This window comes from Mus musculus, chromosome 4, assembly GCF_000001635.26.
Source record: "Mus musculus strain C57BL/6J chromosome 4, GRCm38.p6 C57BL/6J".
Taxonomy (NCBI): Eukaryota; Metazoa; Chordata; class Mammalia; order Rodentia; family Muridae; genus Mus; species Mus musculus.
In genome coordinates this window covers 53905371-53921992 of record NC_000070.6, presented here as the reverse complement: position 1 = coordinate 53921992, position 16622 = coordinate 53905371, and the positions used below count along the sequence as shown (strand labels likewise).

At 45.0% G+C, this 16622-nt stretch overlaps 1 pseudogene; it reads right to left on the bottom strand.

Annotated features, from left to right (window-relative positions):
- Window positions 1-16172: 16172 nt before the first annotated feature.
- On the bottom strand, window positions 16173-16297 carry Gm23745 (annotated as a pseudogene).
- Window positions 16298-16622: the final 325 nt, after the last annotated feature.

Sequence of the window (16622 nt, the reverse complement as noted above, 5' to 3'; positions counted from 1 at the left end):
GGCATTGTGACACACATCATAACCCTAGCCTGGGCAAGATACAACAACATCCAACAAACAAACAAACAAAACTGAAACCAGCCTACATTATTAGGGAGTCATTGAGTAAATCAGTAGCTTTCTACATAAGAGAATTTTTCTTTAGCCATTAAAATAAGAAGTGAAGCATCAATACATTCAGCAAAGACGAGCACAAACAAAATTTCTACCCCATCAACAAGTTCTGCATCTGGACATTGGCATCAAATGCAGGGAAGAACACCACTGTTGTTGTGATGGAGGGAGCGTGGGTGATTTTAATTTTGTTACCATAGTTCTCTCCAGTCTGGCCATCTCTCACCAGAGGAAGATATGACAGGCTCCTGTTGGTGTGGGGCTGGCAGATGCTAAGTTCCATTTTACACTCACAGTGACAGCTGTGTGCGGCCCACACCGCAGGCAGACCTCCAACCTGCTCAGAGATGGCTCAGGGGCAGCCATTAGCTGTGCCTGTGAACAGGGGTTCAAGAGTTGGTGATGAGGAAATATTTTGATGAGAAACACAAAGACACATCTTCATGAGTCTCATGTACAACAGCTAGTAAGTGGGACGGTAAAGGAGAATTTAGACTGCACTTTAATAACAACTGATGAAATGTAGCCCACAGGATTGTAGCAGTTGCCTAGGTACTATCTCCAGAGTGATACAGGTGTTTCAGGAGTTGAAGACACTGTGGAGGAGGTTTTCTAGCTGGTGATTAGAATAGTGGGAACCTGGGGCTGCAGATGTAGCTCAGTGATACAGTACTTGCCTAGCATGTTCGATAGCCTGCGTTCAAGGCCTAGGAGGAAGTGCTCAAAACTTAAAGATGGTCAGCTAGATCCAAACGCTATCAGCTCCTACAGGATCTGGGGCTGCCCACAGAGAACGGACATTCGGAAGCACCTATAGAAATCCTGTGGTTTGTTTTTTTTTTTAAACAATCTCATTTACCCAAAACTAGCCTGATTCCCTATCTAGCTGGACTTCCCTATAGCCCTTGGAGCTTTGATCTCCTACCTCTACCTCTTGAGTGGTTGTCTTATAGGTATGGGCCACTAGGCCAACTTTATGCAGTGCTGGGAATTGAACTCAGGTCCTTGTACATATTACACAAGCACTCTTCCTCTGAGCTACTTTCCCAGCCCCAGTGCCTTCTTGCTGTGGTCAACTAATTCTCTTTTGAGGTATAAAAGCCCCCAAAGTTTCCGAGGCTTGCATTGCTCGAGAAACCACAGGCTTCCTCCTCTTCCTGTTGCTCAGAAGAGCTCTGAAAGATGGCAGAAAAAAAAAATTTAAGGTTAACCAGTGGCTCTTATTGTGACAATACTTTTTTGTTCTAAAAGTATTTTGTACTTTTTAATATCAATTTTAACATCATAGCCAGTGATAGTTGAACATGGGCTAACAATGAATTCCCATTACAAATTTTCAAGTGGCCTTATACCCCCCATTTAATACATCTTTAATATATCAAGTTACTTTGAATCTGACTACAATTCCCAGGGCATTCCTTTATACCTCTGCTGAAGTTATTCTCCAACTATGTGTGAACTGAGCTGTGTACCAGTAACTAGGAATTGAAGATTCAGAAATAAAGTAATCCTGGAGTGGGGGTGCAGTGGGGGCAGAGGGGGCTGAAATTCACAAACTAAGAAGCAAGCGAGGTCAGGGGATGTTAAGCAGCATACACCATGAGCTTCTGAAATCCTCCCAAGGAAGACGCCATCTCCCTGGAGAGGAAGGGACATTGCTCCTGATGGCAGAGGTGGTAGAGGAGAGACAGAAACTGCTGTTGGAAGGCAGTGATGGAAACGTGAGGTTGAGCATGGGTTGCGGTGTAGGAGAGAAACCTGCAGAAGGGAGACATGTCCAGATGGTGGAAGACACTGCCTGCCAAGACCAAGAATTTAGATTTCAGCCTCAAAGCTCTGGGGAGAGCTGGGGTTTAAAGCAAGAACATGACAGACCTTTTGCTTTATATTTCATCTTCTTGGTGCTGTGAGAGTGGGGAGCATAGGAAGGAGAGATACATAGCAGGAAGTTATAACTGTCCATTGTCATGTAACCTGCCTCGTGCTGTGTGTCCATCGTGGCTATGGTTCTCACCATTCACCTCACCGGAAGACAGCTCACCAGGACTAAAGTATGGTTCTGAAAGGGTCCATGGCATAGCAGAGCCCAGGGCTGAAGTGTCAAGTTCCAGGTAAGAACAACTACTCTTTCGCTGTCCAGTGTAAAAGTCATTTATCCCTCTTGTCCCTTGATTACTATCCTATAAATAAGAGGCACCTGCCACTCGGGGTGTAATGAAGATTCTGGAAAATACCTGGAAAACCATGAAGTTCTACAAATGTGAGAACCCAGTTGTCTCTGTGGCTCCCCTGAGTGAGATGGGGGTTACCATTTCTACCTATGTTAATTTCACAGTGGGTGTAAGCCCAGTTTTAGACTATATTTGTCTAATGTGGTAAGAAGGTCACAGTAATATGTTGTTAAACAAAACTGTATACTACTACTTATATAAAAAAAACAAAGGTCTCAGCATTCACAGAACTACACTCTGCCACCAGAGGGAGCTCACCCTTTAGCATAGAAGTGGAGCCCACCCAGCCTGTGGAAGAGGAGATAGATGGTGTGGAACAGAAGGGAACAAACTGGAAAGTAGGGGGCAGAGGTGTGTGTGTGTGTGTGTGTGTGTGTGTGTGTGTGTGTGTGTGTGTGTGTGTGTTTGTCTCTGTGTGTTTGTGTTTGTCTGTGTGTGTTTGTGTCTGTGTGTTTGTGTGTATGTGTGCTCTGTGTGTGTATGTGTGTGTGCTTGCATGTATCTGCATGTGCCTATGTGTGCTATGTGTGTCTGTGTATATCTATATGGGCCTCTGTGTGTGTTTGTGCTTTAATTGGTGTTCTGAGACAGGACCTCACTGGATAACTCTATCTTACCTGGAACTGTCTAAATTTACCAGACTGGCTACTCTTTGCACAGAAGGTTCACCTTGAACTTGTTATGCACCTTGTGCCTCTGTCTCCTGAGTGCTGGGACTGCAAGCATGAACCTCTATACACAGCCCCTAATCATCATCATCGCTCTGAGGGCAGAGCCCCACAGTCACACAGAGCTCACTCCCAGTACCACCGTCTCCCAGTCCATGAACTGCACGAGTGATCCCATGTCAGCCTGTGTTCTTCATCAGTAAAATGGGGAACACTTGGTCTATTCTACATGGTAATGGTGACATAAAATATTAAATAGGAAGTGTCTGTGAATGCCTAACACAATCTAGGAATTCCTGACACTCCAGAGCCCTTCTCTTTTCTCCATTTGTTACAAAGATCGATGACTGAGAAATGCATTTAAGTGAAACTGAGGAACAAAGAAGAGAAAATGGAGCCGAGGGAGGCACAGAGCGCCTGTGAGCCCCTTGACTGCTGGTCGTGTACATCGCTCATCCTCACATCTGCCGTCTGAAGGCATCCATATATGTGCGTGTGTCTTTATAAGCCCCATGGCTTACTTAGTGAGGCCATCACAAACAGATGGGCAGCGAAGAATAACTGCAGAGTGCAGCAGGCTTATAGACTGAGACTGGGGCTCTCTCTCTTTCTGCTGGATCCATTCCCCTCAATTTTGGAGTCGTTACCCTGAGGCCGGGATGGAAATACTATTTCATTGAGTTCACACCACCCTATCTTTTACTTCTCCCTTTCAGTTTGGCCTCATGTTTCCAAAGAGCCACCTCCACCTGGCATTCTAGCAAGTGGCCCTGAGAAGGGTTATAACCAGACTATATCAGTAGAGCTGGCAAAGATTGAGCTGAAACAGCAACACGGGGTCCCAGCTGCCAGAGGACAGAGTGGAGGCGCCTAGCCTGAGACTAGAACCCCATCCTTAATCTTTTACACAGCTCTCACCTCAGTCTTCATTGAATTGGTCTTCAGTTAACAACTTCATCAACACCTCCATTTCAGTGCCACAATCCAGGTTCAGATCCCTGCACAGGTCAGCCACCTGCCCCCCCATAGTCTTTAATAGTTCCAACCCTGCTCAAAAGGCTAAGTGTGGTGTCTTATAAAACTCAAGATGCCTCTTAACTGTGAGCCCCTATACACACACACAAAGTTACCTACTTCTAATATACAGTGACACCAAGTAATTGTTCTCATTCCAAAAAGGAAGAATCGGGGCATAGGAAAGAATAGTTGGACCAAGCATGTTGGAGACCCAGCAGGGGAATCGTCATATCCTGCCGTTCCATGTCAGGAGTCGGGGCTCGTCAGAATTATCTAGGCTCGAGAGAGCCTCAGTAGCCACATTTCTCCAGCTCTCGTTGCTGTAGCACACTTAGACTCTCTCAAGCCATCTCATGCCTGTGCCATGGTCCCATGATTCTGGCATCGTGAACATCTTGGAGTCTACATTTCAACTTAGGAGTCACCTTTACAGCTCCACACAATGGCCTCTTGCTTCTTATTGCCTGATGACTCTCAGTGATTCTCTGGAATCATAAAACAATACTCTGTGATCTCCATAATTTTGCATTCTTCATGCCTGCAAAACTAGTTATCAAGTGGACAACTTCCAACTTCTGCTGTCAGCTTCAAATGGGGCCTGCCTCCTTAACCATGATGGTCTAACAACAAATGCTAGCACTCAGCACATTTTCCCCATTGTTCAGTCCAGACCCTCCCCCATGGAATGATACCATCTGCCTAAGTTAAGATAAGCTTTCCCTTGTGATTTAGTCTAATTTATGTAATCTCTCATGAGCAAGCCAAGATGCTAATCTAATCGAGATACCTCACAGGTGTGCCCAAAGACTTGTCTGCTAGTTGATTCCAGATCCTGTCAAGCTGATCATTACATCGAATTCAGTGCAAGCCTTGGCTACTACATAGCAAGACTCTGGAGGGGAAGTACCTCCCTTTTTCTATCCCGGGCTAGCCTCATAACTTTACTCACACCAACCACGACTTACCGCTGAGGGGCATAACTTAGTGCTGTGCCTACTGCTAACACTATTGCATTTAGCAGAAAGCAAGGACTCCTTTGCAGGTAGGCATGGCCTTGAGACCATGACCACATAGGTAATGGCTATGTCATATAAGAGACAGCCTGAGTGCTTACTGGTTCTGGATTAAGCCAGCAGAAGGAAGCTTCTAATCTCTGTGTTTGTTATTCTTCCTTGGGGCTAAGAGAATGCACAAATTGGTAAGATCCCACTTTGACCCAGAAAGATGAGGAAGGCACCCTAAGGAATGCAGGGTCCTGAAGGTGTATGGAATGAGTTTTCTTAGGAGTTTCCATACAGATATGGATTTTAGTGGGGTTTCAGGATGGCGGATGCAGGATACACTGGAGGCATCTAAGGAAGCAAAAGAGAAAAGGGAAAGAAACCAGTGAGGTGTGGTTAGCAAGGCCGTGCTCACAGTGGGCAGCTGGAGAGAAGTCACAATAGCCACACCAGGAGAGTGGAGAAAGTGACTCAGATATCTTACCAGGGGACCAGGAGAGCTAGAAGGTTTATATGCCAATGTTCATTCAGGTTTATATGTCAATTCTCATCCAGTTTAGTTAAGGGAAATTGAAGAAAGGAACACTTTCCCTGGCTCATTAAGCTTACCTCATACACAAGAAAAAGTGTTCTGGGGAGAAGCCTCAGACAAGTACAGACACAAAAATGAATCTTTGGATCCAGACCTGTATCTACCCACCTCTCCATCCTTCACATAACTTGAACTTTTATGAAAGAGAACTAAATCTCCTGTTTCCTTAATCGCCATGGGTCTCTGTTACTGTACACACCTGCCTGCTTTATAAGATGGTACGTGACTACCTGCATCCAAAGCACATCTCTGTCACTTATTAGCGACAAGGGACTAAGCCTTCCTAAGGTCCAGTGGCTTTCTCTGGAAAATGGATATACTTTTGATGCTTCTTCCTAGGGCTGAAATGGTTTTGGTTTTAGCAACTTTTTTTTTGGTTGGTTTGGTTTGGTTTGGTTTGGTTTGGTTTGGTTTGGTTTGGTTTGGTTTTGAGACACAATCTTCCTGTGTAGCCTATGCTGGCCTTGAACTCACTATGTAGTCCAGGCTGTCTTCAAACTCACAGTAGTTTTGCTTCAGCCTCTAAGAGCTGAGACTGCACACATCATCAGCACATTTATCCATGCAGAACACCTGGCCAAGAGTGAGACACTGTTGCTCTTTCTTCCTTTTCCAGAGCTGCTCTTTCATGTGCCCTGGGAGTTCCATGGTCTTCAGAACCTGCCCTTCCAAAAGAAAGGAGGCCCCAGAGCCATGCCCAGCAAAGAATGTCTTTAACACAAGCTCAGTTTGCCATGATGCTACACCTAGTATAAAGAAGTTAGGAACTGATGCTCAAAGATCAAGCCCAGGACCCAGCAGCCAACACAGGAAGGATATGAGAGGAAATGAAATAGACTAGGGGAAGCCCCAACAGGAAGGAGGAGGTATCAGCCCTGATGGGTCTTTCTACAGAGGTTTCTCAGGCAGAGGTCCAGGCAGAGGCAGGGAGCCAGTACATATTTGAAAAACCAGCAGGCAGCCCTGGCTATTGCTTGACACCATCACCTGATCCTCTCACCTGACTGTATAACAGAAAGCACCCTCTTGCCCTTGAGCATGGACCTTAAAGCTCTAGACTGCTCAGCTTTTCCTTTCAGCAGCAGGGAAGCCACCAGGCCTCCCTTTGAAGGACCAGGTCAATAGGAAGGATGAATCATTAACACTTATGATACAGTGCCCAGGGTAAATATTTGTTGATTCGTGATAGATAACAAGGGCTGGGTCATGAAGACTCCTTGAAAGGGAACAAGGAAGGATGATATTTTACTATTCTGTGTGTAAGCAGTTGCTGAGCCTCATTATTCATTCAGCTTCTGAAGACACTCAGCCAGGCCAGGCTGTATGCTCGCTCAGGGTCCTAGAGAGAAGGAGACAAGCCCTCAGTAGTTTGGCAAAGACATGTCTGGCTAGGGAAGCAACCAACCAACCAACCAACGGACATTCGGTTATGTCTAACCACTAGCAACAATGAGCAGCTTCTACCTACCCTGCTCCCAGGATGTTAACCTAACCCCAGCATCATTTTTAAAATTGCCTTGGTTTGTCTGTCAAACAGTGGCACAGAGTTTGCATGCTGGCCTCTCCAGCTTCCCATGATGCTATCATCTTACAGTAGAATAGCACCTTCGTTCAAATGGATGCATCAAATTTGACATGCGCTAAGGTCTTTCTCTGCTCCCGGATACCTTTCAAGGTAGCACATCACTCCTGGTTGTGACAACTCTTCAGATTCTCCTGTGGATGCCCTTGACAGTCCTGAAGAGTACTCCTGCACAGGGTGCCCCTTCTGGTGGAATCTGCCTCAAGTCTTCCTCGAAATCGTCCTGGGGTTTGAGTACTATTTTCTCACACAGTTTGAAAGGCATATAGTGTCCAGCATGATATACCACTGTTGATAGTGACATTATTCACCTAGCTGAGGTTGTTTGTGGTCATGGTTTTCTCTACTGTAAGGTTTCTCTTTTCCTATCCAACTGCAAACCATCTTTACTGGAAGTCACAGTGTACAGTTCACATCTAAAGAGTAAGGTTATGTTGTCACCCCCCTGACCAGGACAGAATATGTACATTCGCTTGCAGTTTGCAGCAAGATGTATATTTTCTTTCCACTTATTTATGTATTTTATATCCATGTATCTATGTATGTATGATTGTGTGTACATTACAACATGTTTACAGAGGCCAGAAGACAACTTGTGGGTTCGGGGAATTGGGCTCAGCTTATGAGGCTCTGTGACAGGTGCATCCCCCTTTTACTGAGCCATTTCGGCAGCCATATTGTTTGTGTGTGAGAATTTCAACACTTCCCTCCTTCCTGGCACCATGAGACGCCACAGCTCATCTTCCATCACCCTTTCTTTACTCTAGTTCCAGAAGAAACTCTTTATCCTAGGAGCTCCAGCTAGCTGGAAAAAAAGCTTTCAGAAACCAAGACCTGAGTCCTGGGTGAGGGCCTGGATTTTATTTAATTCCTCGTTTGAAAGAAAAATAATTTGAAAAGTTGCATTGTAGCACAAAGAAAATCCATTTGTTCTTTATTCCGGCTCATGTTGGTATTTTGTGCCATTTGCTGTATCCTTTACTCTCTCTTTCTCTGTATATAATTTTTATAAACCATCTGAAACATTAGGACCCTTTACCTCTAAATGCTCTGGTGTGCAATCGCTAAGAGGAGCAAGGGCACTCTCCTTATAACCGCAGTAGCTGGTTTCTGCCAGTCTAGCACAGATCTAATTCTTTATTTCAATCTACTCTCTGTTTTCCAATTTTACTGATGGATTCAAACATCCTTTATGGAGCTTTCTTTGCTCCCATTCAAATTGCAGCCTAAGCTTACGCTTAGCACTTAGCTACCACGCCCCCTTAGGCTTGTCTCCCTTAGGAGAGGTCCACAGCCTTGCTTTGCATTTTATGATATGCACAGGTTTTAAAGAGTATCATCCACTTCCTTTGATAAAAAGTTTCTCTCTTGGCCTGTTCTGCTTACTGAGTTGAGAGCATTTTAAGGGCATAGTCCTTGGGCTGTACTTCCATCTAATACTGCAAACTCAAGGCTTCTCTAAACTTTTGGAAGTTTTAATAATTTTCAAGAAGGACTCGCTGAACTCACTAGAAGCTATCAGACTCAGTTACAACCTATTTTAAGAAGCACACAGACTGCTGGGCGGTGGTGGTGCACACCTTCAATCCCAGTACTTGGGAGGCAAGGCAGACGGATTTCTGAGTTCAAGGCCAGCCTGGTCTATAGAGTGAATTCCAGGACAGCAAGGGCTATACAGAGAAACCCTGTATTGAAAAAAAAAAAACCAAAGAAGAAGGAGGAGGAGGAGGAGGAGGAGGAGGAGGAGGAGGAGGAGGAGGAGGAGGAGGAGGAGAAGGAAAGAGAAGGAGAAGGAGAAGGAGAAGGAGAAGGAGAAGGAGAAGGAGAAGGAGAAGGAGAAGGAGAAGGAGAAGGAGAAGGAGAAGGAGAAGGAGAAGGAGAAGGAGAAGAAGAAGAAGAAGAAGAAGAAGAAGAAGAAGAAGAAGAAGAAGAAGAAGAAGAAGAAGAAGAAGAAGCACACAGACTAAAATCAGCTGCTGCGTACATGAGAGACTGCAGACTTGACATTTCTGTGGGCCTCTTGCCCTGGCGTCAGCTTGCTTTGCCACCTGGAAGTCTGTGTATCACACAGTGTTGAGTGAGAGACCCTCACTCAAGTCTCGGGATTCAGCTTGCTTTAGTCTCCACTGCTCAGAAATGACTGATTGACTGCACCTATAGTTGAAATCTACTTCCAGGTCAATTGATATCATATGATCCAACCTCCCACCCTGTTCGCAGCCAGGCCCTACCCTGAAGTAAGACACTTGTTACAGACATGACACAGATTCATTCCCAGAAGCTGAGGCACGAGGCCAAGTTCTTTATAAGACACTGACATTTTCTCATGAGCGCATCCAGGTTATGATTTTCCAACTGTGATATGACATTAGTGACACAGAGTTTGTCAACATATCACATCTAAAGTGCATACTGTCCATCTGCCCCTCACTGGTGATGCTAATTATCAACACAGTCAAGAGACTCTCCAGTCCTCTCACTGCCGAGAAACTCTCTCCTTTGATTTTAATAACCATTCATTGAAATAGCACTAAAGTTGTAAAACCACAAAAATACCCCCACTCTAAATAAAAATCCTCCCGGATTTACCCTCTATCAGTATAAACTAGATAAATCAGTCTTTACTGTGATGTTTGAAAACTGATTTTGTCCCATCGCCAACACTCTCTCCAACTTTACCAGTCCACACTGGTCACTGCCCATAAAGGAAGAGCGACTGCAGTTTCAAAGAACATTTCCAAATAATATCAAAGCAGGAGGTCTCCTTGACCTGCTTGAGAAACATTCTAATGAGCCTGGCTTTCATGGTAACATAAAAACAAGTGCAGGCTTTATCTCAGAGGAAGGGAAAGCATTCACTCTCAGGCAAAGCACTACCTGAGCAAAGGAAGGGCTCTTGCAGTAGACTGTAATGTCCCAGATCACTCAGGGAAAGGGAAAGGCTGAGGGAAGAAGAGGTAACCTTTAGATTTCTCCTGCTTAAATTTCTCTTTTGTTTCTCACAGAATCCGGTGCTCTATGACATCTTATCCTCATGCTTTGAAGATATTCCCTATCAACAGCAGTGACACTTGCAGACATGATGGCTGAAAAGACTCTCATAGTCTGCGTCTTATCGATGGCTCAAGATGGACTGTTGTGCTGGCTAGTTTTTAGGTCAACTTGACACAAGCTGGGAGGTGTTTGGGAAAAGGGAACCTCAATTGAGAAAATGCCCTCCCCAGAGTAGCCTGGTGGCAAGCCTGTGGGGCATTTTCTTGATTAATGATTGATGTAGAATGATCCAGCTCACTGTGGGCACTGCCATCTCTGGGCTAGTTTGGGTGCAATAAGAAAGCAAGCTGGGCAAGCCATGAGGAGTAGGTCAGTAAGTAGCACCCCTCCATAGCTTCTCCTCTAGTTCCTGACTATAGGTTCCAACCTTGAGGTCCTGCTCTGACTTGCCTAAGTGATGTAGTGTGACCTAAGAGTTGGAAAATGAAGTAAGTCTGCTTCCCCAACTTGTTTATGGTCAAGGCATTTTCTCAGAGCAATAGAAACCCTAAGACAATTATCAATACATTAAATTCTGGGAAACACTGACCTTCAGGATACTGTTTGATCCAGCCTCTGATTCTCTATCTACACCTCTGATCATACCTGTGTCATAAGTCAAACTTGAGCCAGACTGAACTATGGTCTCTGTCCCAAAGATCTAGACTTCCCTTTAGCCTCCAAATATCATTTGCCCAGGTTAGTCCTTTCTCTGGAATGCCTTTGATCTCCACACCCTAATGCTCCCAGTGTTCAATGTCAGGATATCCTTCTAGAATCAGCTGGAACTTTGTCCTCTGGCTCAATTTGGTTCTGTCAACAATATTAAGAGCTTTGATTGATGTTGGCTTCCGAGGCATCTTCAACTCCCATCTTCCCAAACTCAACCACTATACAATAACTGCACACTTTATTTTTCTAAAATTGCAAGCAAATTGAAGGGAGTAATTATGTCTTATTCCTTACTGTATGCCCAACACTGAATGAGGTGCCTACACCTTAATAAATACCAGGAAAATGTGTTTGTTTGTACATAACTGATAGATACTTGGCCAAATAATTAACATTTATTCAGTGTCCATATGACAGATACTGTTTCATGGGTGGCACACAAATATACATACTAATAATGCATATGATTATTACAGTCATTTTGCTGGTGAGAGTAGCAAAGCACAAAATTTAGCAACTGAACCAAGATCATATGGCTAGTAAGTGCTGCAGCTGGGATTTGAACCCAGGCAGGTGACTCTAGAGCCTGCAAGTTCCATATACTGTATTTCTACCCAAAAGTGTAGTGAGAAGAAAGTGGTAACACACCTACCTAGCTAAGGCAACACAAGGGGGAAAGATTTGTCTTGACTCTCAGTTTAAGAGGATATAGCCTATCTTGTTGGAAAAGGCATGGTGGAGGAAGGATTGTACAGCTACAGTAGCTTGCTCACATCTGGGCAAATCAGGCAGCAGAGAGAGATGGGTGCTGATATGCTTCTGGTTTGTACCCTTTTCCCATTTTAATCAGCTTGGTACTGTTGGAGTTTTTCAAAAGACCCTCACTCACAAAGACCACAGGCACCACCATTGCTGAAAACCACAAGAGGGTTTTTTTGTTTGTTTGTTTGTTTGTTTGTTTGTTTGTTTGTTTGTTTGTTTTTTGGTTTTTCGAGACAGGGTTTCTCTGTATAGTCTTGGATGTCCTGGAACTCACTTTGTAGACCAGGCTGGCCTCGAACTCAGAAATCCTGCCTGTCTCTGCCTCCCAAGTGCTGGGATTAAAGGCGTGCGCCACCACCGCCCGGCTCACAAGAGGTTTTTATTATTCCAACATGTTGGGGACCCTCCTCAGCATGCAGGCAAGAGGAGAGACCCAGAACAAAGAAAGGACACACTTTTTATACCTTGTAAGGGGCAGATTTAGGCAACAGGGTAGCTAGCTTATTCTAATTGGTATAGCAAGTAACCTTTTCTGGCATTGGTTGGTTTGTATAGTGACTACCTCAAGCCTAGTGACTCACTTTGCTTGCCCCCATGGTGGGTTATTATGATTTGGTCAGCAAAGCACTAGTACATTTTGAACTTATGGCTCAGCTATTAACATCATAGCTATCGACAAGGTCAGGGCAGTTTGTGGTTTGTTTTTTTGTTTGTTTGTTTTTTTCTCAGAATTCAGTGTGGGGCAGGGTAGGGGGATTTCTCTAGGAACTGCTATCTTGTGATGGTTATTTTTCTGAGAACAGCTCATTTTGTTTTGGCAGCTGTAGACTTAGTCATTTTGACTGCTATGTTTCTGAAAGTCCCTTCAGAGGGGAAGGGGCTGAGTGGTCTTGAACTTACGTTGGATTCTACAGTACCCTAACTCATGGAATAGTGCTGCTCTCATGCAAAGGATGTCTTCCTTAATCTGTTTATTCTCTCTGTGAATGCTCACAGGCAGAGATCTAAAGTTGTCCTTCACTGATACCCGCATGTTTCTTAATCCAGTCATAGTGAACAAATCATCTTAGTCAGCAAGCTAGTGCTTCTCCTGGCTACTTGTATGGATGCATGAAAACTGACCAGACAGCCCAATACTCAAACCCAAAGAACAAAAGCTTTAAGTACTATCACCTCCTCCTTTGCACATTATAAGACGGCATTCCTCTCAGGCTGAGCCACTCATTCTCCTATCAAGTACCTCTAAATATCTGTCATATGCAGGAACTGGGTCGCAAGCACAACCAATTCAGTCAGTGGCCTTCATAACTTCTTGCAGGGGTGAGATGTATAATACCAATTCCCTGCTCCATTCCCAAGGCCTGTGTGGCACTTGGTGCGTATAAGCATGAAATACTTAAGAGAAAAACATTCCAAGTATCACAGTATGTGTTCCACACAAAACAAGATTGGCAGCTGATCATTCATTCACTTATTCAGAACTACTTGTGAGCATCTATTTTGCACTTGCCAATAGTAGCCTAAAGAGATTCAACAGGAACAAAACAGAGACTCCACGGTGTTGTCACCCTGGTGTTTTGTTTTGCTTTGCTTTGCTTCATTTTATTGGGGAAAAATAGATAACAAGCAAACATCTAAATGTGTGATTTAATATCAGGTAGCGGTAGGTACTAAATAAAAACTGGCCAGTATGAAAAATCAGAATGTCAGACTCAGAAACTGTAGACCTGAGCCACACCAACAACCCAGAAGCCTGGCACGTGAACATATTTGCTCTTGGAAGGTCTCGGTGTGTGTGGATGTAGAGTCTTATGGGATTTGTTCCTTATAGAATTAGAGTTTTTTCCATCCCATCCCATCATACATGCATACTAGGCATTGAACCTGGGCTTCATACATGCTAGACAAATGCTTAGGCTTTCAGACTCAGCTTACAACTTATTTCTTCCATTCTCCTCTGGTTCACCAACCCAGTTAGAAGTCTCTGTTCTGCACGTCTACACAGAGCTGCTAATAGGTTCAGACACTGCCCCTTCTGTAACTAGACCTGTTAGTAATTATGCTCTCCTCATAATGCTGAGCTGAGAATTGAAAGGTAAAGCATAGGAAAACAATAAATAGTACTTACTGCATATACATGGATGTATTTGATGCTGGGGATTCAACCCAAGCCTTCTGGCACGTGTTCTCCTGCTATGCTCTACTGCTAGCCCCACATCATGTATATATTTAAATATTACCGCTAAGAAAGGTTATCGCTGTGGAAAGGTTAGCAGAAAGCCTGAGAAGAAATGTGTGATAATAGGTGGCTATTCAAATGGTGACCAGAAATAAGAATGAAGACAAAATTAAACTTTATTAAGTGCTAACCGTGAGCTTGACACGTAGACTCTTCAATCGCTTGTTTCACCTGCTCGAGCCTGAGGAGTGAATCGGGCACCCTTGTCTTCACCTTTTAGAGGCTGGGCTTTAGAAAAATATCTGTGTCTTAATCAAAGCCACGTGACTCCGAGGTAGTGGTTTTTTAACCTCACTACAAAAGCCTATTTTCTTCCCATGTCACCACAAGAGTCCCTGTGTGTTAACAATTCACAATCGAAAAGTTAATTGTTAATTTCAAAAATAATAAAGAGTCCACTCAAAGGCAATGTTTGAGATTCTAAGAAGCTTCATTCCAGGGATACCGAGGATTTTGTAAAGAACTTTAGAGAAGCCACAGCACTTCACGGCACCATCCCAGGCATGAATTTCTCCATAGCCCCTAAACTCTCACAATCTTTATTTGCACGGCCACAAAATCATAGTAGCAATTCCCCCATAATACTACTTTTTTAAAATTTTTATTGATTCTTTGTGAATTCCACATGATGCCCCCCAATCCCCTCATCTCCCTCTCCTCTTGTACCTGCCTTCCACCCTTGCAACCTCCGTGCCCCACAATAGAGAAATTTTTTTAAAAAAATCTCATTGTGGAAGCTGTAGTGTGTCACAGTGTGTCCATGCCCCCTTTACTTGCAAATGTTCACTGCAATGAGTCATTAGTCTGGCTCAAGGCCTCTGGCTTCGGCTACTCTATCAACATTGGAACGTCACTGGGACTTCTCTCAGATAGCCTGTTGTCCTGTGTCATGGAGACCCTATAGCTTGGGGTCTGTGACTGGCCCCTTCATGCACTCCAGTAGTCCAGATGTTGAAATAAGTCAATTCAAAGACTTGGAACTGAGCCTGAGGGGAGTATGAGCTGGTCAGCCCAGACAGTTCTATGCACCCACACCAACATGGGGAGATCTCATGCCCTACCCTAGCTGGCCCATCCAATGCCACCATCAGCAAGGGGCAGAGCCAGCTACCTCACTCTCATGCCCTCAGGGCTAGATCATCTGTGCCTACACCATCAAAATCACCTCTACTGTGCAGCCAGGCAAGGGGCAGGGCCCACTCTCTTGCGTGCTGCAACAGGTGAGGGGCAGGGCCAGCTCTCTTACTCTCAAGACCAGGTCTCGCCCCTGGGAAGGGAAAGAGGGAAGAGAATATCCCTCCTTCATCCATGCCACTGCATGGGAGAAGAGTGGCAGGGCCAGCTCTGACAGGCAGATACTCTGGAAGGACATGCTCACCCAAAACTCTCAAAAACAGAGACAGCTCTACTGTGCTTCCTGGAGAATGTGAGGAGCCAGCTCTCCCTGGTGTTGCGGCTGGCTCGGGGTGGGTTCAGCTCTCTTGTTCTCACACCCCCAAGGCTGGCTTTTCCAGGATGTCCAGGCAAGCAGTAGGGCTAGTTCTACATAGCCCTCAGACATTGACATGCCTCAGATCAGGGATGACTGCCTGACCTCGGTGGTAACACACCCCCACAATGCTTTAGGGCCACAGACCCATACATGGGTCCCAATGGGAGCCCAGGCCAGGATTCCACCATGCTCTCAGGAGGCAATCACTGGCTACTCACATCGGGCCACTCCACACTACCCTCAAGTCTCCATTTTTGCCTCTCTTCATTGTGCACTTACCCTTCTGCTTCTCTTTCTCTTCCATTTCTCAAACATTTACGTGCTCCTCTTAGTGGTACCTGGAGTCTCTGAATGTCTGAGGTCATCTCAGGAGTGGTTTCAGGAGTGTGATGCCCCACTTGTGAATTACAGCACTAGGCAGGGATCATCTCAGGCATGGTCCGCCCCAACCCCACCCAGGTCTTTGCAGTGCCCAACTGATGGTCATCTCAGGCTAGCTTGTGTCTGGGCTCCATGGCTCCAAACTGGTGGTCATCTTAGGCTCACTTGTTGCCCAGGTCCTCCCCCTGGGGCCCCATGCAAGGGTCATCTGAATCCAGTTCACTCCAGACAGGGACCACGGTCACAGGGCAGGGTTGTTCTAGTCTCCAACCTCTTGGGAGCCCTTTGGACATGTGCATCGCTGGACTGGTCAGTGTCTCAGAATAGCCTCCTGACTGGGACTGCCTGGCACTGGGCTGGTGGTCTTCTCGGGCTTGTTTTGTGAGGGAGTGTTGAGATATTAATGATTCAGATGTTCACAGGTCAGAACGCTGAGTGGTGGCATAGCCTCTCTGCCACCTACCGACACACGTGTGACATAGCAGCCACACCTGCAACCCTTCTCAGGGCAGGGAAAACTGCTCTGAATTTAAATGAGATCATGGAGAGGGACACCCACTACAGTGCCTGCTTTTAGTCTGAATCTTCAAATCAGCCCTACTGAAACGGTTTGAAAACCCCTCAATGTCAGAAGCCATTGAAATGGTAATCCAGCTTCTAATAGTCACAGTTTCTTCTGTAGACACAAGGAATTGTTTCTTTGAGCGAAGCCTTCTGGGGAATGAGAAAAAGCAAGGGAGTTCATCTTCCTTTTTTGTTTTCATAAGTAAAGGATAAACAGGAAGACTCTAGAGGATGAGTTAACTTCATAACTCAATAACCTAAATTTGTTATTCTG